This window comes from Hordeum vulgare, chromosome 4H, assembly GCF_904849725.1.
Source record: "Hordeum vulgare subsp. vulgare chromosome 4H, MorexV3_pseudomolecules_assembly, whole genome shotgun sequence".
Taxonomy (NCBI): domain Eukaryota; kingdom Viridiplantae; phylum Streptophyta; class Magnoliopsida; order Poales; family Poaceae; genus Hordeum; species Hordeum vulgare.
Window position 1 is genome coordinate 276,050,504 of NC_058521.1, and position 5,000 is coordinate 276,055,503.

Genomic DNA, 5,000 nt, shown 5'->3' on the forward strand with positions numbered 1-5,000 from the left:
CTATGACAACATAATAGCACCTGCGTGCAGGGGGAGCCGGCGGCGTGTGCCGGCGCCCAAGGCGGCCAGGGTGCGGTATTGTGACGGTGTCATGGGGAGGAGCGCCCGTAGTCATGCCCCGGGGATGTAGGCATATCGGTGAACCTCGTTAACAAATCTCGGTGTCGTGCTCATGTGATTGCTTGGTCCTCGGTAGATCGCCGGATTGCCTCGGATTATTCTAACAAGTGGTATCATGAGCTAGGTTGTTCGGAGGTTGCTAGATTGTTGATCTAGGGGATTGATCGTTGTCAGTTCGTGCGGAGGTGCTATGGCAAAGAAATCAGTATCGAGATTGATTGGAGATTCTTTCGTGGAAGCCGTTCGGATCGCTGTGATCAGAAGAGATCAACACGAAGCATATCACGAGGCGGCTGGTAGGATCGGACTAGGCGGCTCAGTGGATCAATGGAAACAGTGCGGTGTACGCTTGCGGATCGATGGCGACTCGCAAGGAGCGCGGGGCGCGTGGCGGCGGCAGCACAACCGCGCGCGCGTGATGGAGTGCCAGGCTAGATAGTGCGTGCAGCAGGAGGCCGTAGCTAATTGACCATGGGCAGGCTGGTAGTTTGACCAGAGATAGGACACCGTCTGATTTGTAAAAGGAAAAGGACCGTGTCCTTGTACATGACGCGAAAAGGAGGTGACTGATCAACGAATGAAAATAATCCATCGTGTTGGCTTCCATGAGAATTAGGAGGAGCTGTTGACAAGACAATTGCTAGTGTTAGGAATTGTGCAAGGCATGCATGACGTGAAGATCAGATTTTGGTTCGATATGCTATTAGTGCATAGGGTTGTACCTCCTCAGGTTTTGCTTGTGTGCTTGGTGCATCACGTTGAAAGCTCGGTTAGTTTTTCGCAGGGTCAGCCGTACGAAGAACCATGGTGTCAACGGACACTAGGTTTGAGGTGGAGAAGTTTGTGTGAACTGAAAACCTCGGGTTATGGCAGACAAAGGGTGAAAAAAATTATTGGCACAACAGGGATGCTTGAAGGCGTTGCGGGAAGTCAAGCCAGCTAAGATGGAGTTATCATGTGATGGATGGAATTCGTGGAAGATGATTTGCGAGCCTGGAGCGTGTTGTTTAGCCGGAGAAGGTCGGCCTGGTCGGACTAGTTAGTCTGACGGATCGACGCAAGTCGGTTGGTATAGAAGACGGTGGTAGGATCCGCGACGACGACATAGGACCGTGATGCCGATGGTGACCGACTTCTGGGTGTGGAAACACGCGACGCAGGCTCTAGGGCTTGTGTGGCTTCGACAAGAATATGGCGCGGGGTTGATTCAAGACGGTGCACATGTGAGCTTGAAGTCGATGGGGCGCAAGGGGTGGACTGATTATCTACCATGGGGTCATGTTGAAGGTGGAGCTGGAGTCTGAAGGACTTCACTCGGGGAAAAGCGAGTGACATGTGGTTCGGACTGGAGCTCGGTGGTCTGATGGAAACGTGATACTCGTCATCGGTCGGTGATGATCGATGGTACACTGTAGTGGGGGTTGAGTGGCGTGGGTTCGCGACCCTTGAGACTCGACCGGAACAGCGGAGGCTCGACACGGTAATAGCGGCGAGGCGTGCAATATGCACGGGGCATGGAGACGGGCCAGGGCTCTGGTGGTCATACATGTGGTGAGACAAACTGCGAATTTGACTCGAGATGGCTACAAGCAATGGTGAAATTCCTTCAAGTTTCAGACGGGCGGTCAAGGAAGACCAGTGATGTTGAGTTCAGGTAACTCTTATGTGCGACACCCAATATGAGTTGTTTAGTTTGACGCAGATCAGTGATTGGTGTGTGATGGTGTTGGATACTCTGGAAGTTGGGAACACAACTAGAGTAATGTGGAGCTTAATTTTGCGTCCGAGCGTTGACTATGGTCAGGAAAAGAAGGAACTACAAGTTGCAAGGTGTAGTCACATGGATTCCTTGGAGTAGCAGCGGTGCTCATGGATAAGCTCAAGTCCAATGTACATGAATGTTTGACGCATACACGAATTCAAGGTGGTGGAGATTATTCGCCAAGGTGGAGTTTGTTAGAGTTGTGTCGAATATTGTTTACACGGTAGGTTATAGTTGAACTCTGAGTTGTATTGTGTTTAGATAGGATATGGAGTCGTGTCCAAACATGTCTCTTATATCTTAGGCCTCTCATATATATAGCGGGGTAGACACGCGATGTAACCTATGACAACATAATAGGGGGAGCCGACGGCATGTGCCGGCGCCCAAGGCGGCCAGGGTGCGGTATTGTGACGGTGTCACGGGGAGGAGCGCCCGTAGTCATGCCCCGGGGATGTGGCCATATCGGTGAACCTCGGTAACAAATCTCGGTGTCGTGCTCGTGTGATTGCTTGCTCCTCGGTAGATCGGCGGATTGCCTCGGATTATTCTAACAATATGTTCTTTGATCCGACCCAAAAGGCCGAACCTAAGTACATGATTTGGTGAATTTTTTGTTCCTTGATCCAAACCAAACGACCGAACCTAAGGACATGATTTGGTGGATTTTATGTTCCTTGATCCGAACCAAACGGCCGAATCTAAGGACATGATTTGGTGAATATTATGTTCCTTGATCCAAACCGAACGGCCGAACCTAAGGACATGAGGAGGAGGAGGAAGAGAGCTCCCTTGGCCAAACCAGGGGCTAGGGGAGAGCCATGATTGCCACCTTCTCACCTAGAAAGTTCCTCCCCTGCCTCCCTCCTTCTTCTTTCTATGTGTGCTCTCGTATGTGTTGTGTATGTGGTTAGCAGTCGCGGGGAATGAATCAATCCAAGGCCGACCCTGGAGCAGTCACATTGCTTGGTATTTATAGGAGCGGAGGAAAGCAACGGAGTGTTGAGACGCGGCTGCGTTTCTGGAGATCATGTCGATGATGGGGATCGTGGGAGTGGCTCCTCTTTTCTTTAGCTTATTTCCTTGATCATCAATTAATAACTAAAATCATGGGAGCGTGGGCTGCGTCTTTCATTTAGTTTTTTAATCACTAATTGACTCAAATCGTGGGAGCGTGTGCTAACCCACTCTTCTTTTATTCCAACTAATGTGTGTGCCTTGGCAACACCCCACCCACATGCATACATGCAGCATAGCCATATTTGAAATGGGCTAAGCTTGATTAGCTATTAATTGCTCACTAAGGCTTAGGATGAGCATAGGCCTAGTGCCGTATGTGCTATGAGATGAACAATTGACGAAGTATACCCTGTATATATATTTCATTAGCGAGGCATTTTTTATGTGTCGTGTCTATATTTTTCTTGTCGACAAAATAAGGTTAGACATTTATCATATAGTTGATATTTTGAAGATATTAGCATGGCTCATGATAATTTTATGTTGTCATTGTTGTCGTTAGCGGCGCACGCGAGCCATGTGCCCCTTAGGAGATAAAACTTGATGAGTGTTTATTTGTTGAACATACTTTATAATTATAGGTTTGATGCGTGCATTATGGATAGTCGATAATATATCATATCTCCATTTTTGTGAGTCCTCAATTTAAACGGTTGGTTATATTTTTTAATTGGTTCTTTTCAACATAAAATGGAATATCCTGTTTTGCATTTATATTTTATGTAGTTTATGCATTTTATTTTATCTTGGTCAAAATCTATGTCAACGGATGCCCCTCGAGGTCTGGAAGCGAATATTTTTTATGATTTGGTTTCAGAACTCGAAAATATACGTCAACATATTCCATTACATATCTATGATCCAAATATTCACATTTGTGCGGGTGACACACTTATTTTGCTCACACATCCAGCCTGATATTTTCTAGCCATGCTTGCTTTTTTATCTTTGTTAGTCCCTTCGTTGGATAAGTACTCACATTAAAAATCGGTTACGAGTCATTGGCTTTCCGCCATAAGTTATAGCTAACAGAGGCGCATATCCTTTTCCTTCTCTTCTTTCTTGTCATTTCACGCAGGGATACTTTATTTGCCTATTCGCGAGCTTCGGATATCAAGCGTCAATAGATTTGACGTTAAAGCATCTTATTTATTTACACTATCGTTGTGTATGGCATGAATCCTTATTTACTTTATTCCATTTTTTACATTTTACATACGTATGTACACTCTTTTTCTTACCACAGTTTAAGCTCATGAGAATTTGGAGCCATTATTGTTTTTGATGCAACAGTTTATACTCGTAACTTATTGGAGTTTTTCTTTTTGCATCACAGTTTATACTCGTAGGGCGTTGGAGTAATGCCTCAGTTTATACTCATGAGGGTGTGGAGTATTTTTGTTTTGGATGCCCCAGTTTATACTCGTAACTTGTTGTCACTGTTGTCATTGTTCTCTCTGTTGTTGTTGTTGTTGTTGTTGTCGGCGTTGTCGTTTTTCGTCATTGTTGTTCTCGCCGTCGTCGTCGTCGCTGTTGTTGTTGTTGTTGTTGTTGTTGTTGTTGTTGTTGTTGTCGTTGTTGTCGTTGTTGACGTTTTTGTCGTTGTTGTTGTTGTTGTCGATGTTGTCTTTCTTGTTATTGTTGTTATCGTTGTTGTCGTTGTTCTTGTTATTCCCTTCGTCGTCGTCATTATCGTCGTTGTCGTTTTTGTTGTTGCTGTTTTTCTTGTTCTTTTGGTTGTTGTTGTTCTAGTTGTTGTTGTTGTTGTTGTTGTTGTCGTCGTCTTCGTCGTCGTCATCCTCGCCGTCGTCGTGGTTGTCGTCATCTTCATCGTCATCATCGTCATTGTTGTTCATGTTGTTGTTGTTTTTATTGTTGTTCTTGTTGTTATCATCGTCGTCATCATAGTTTCGTTGTGTTGTTGTTATTGTTGCCATTGTTGTCATTCTAGTCTTTGTTGTCATTGTGGTTGTTGTTGTCGTTGTTGTCGTTGTTCTCATCGTTATCGTTGTGGTCGTTGTTGTCGTTGTTCTCATCGTTATCGTTGTGGTTGTTGTTGTCATTGTTGTCTATGAGGTCATTGTTTTTGTTGTTGTTG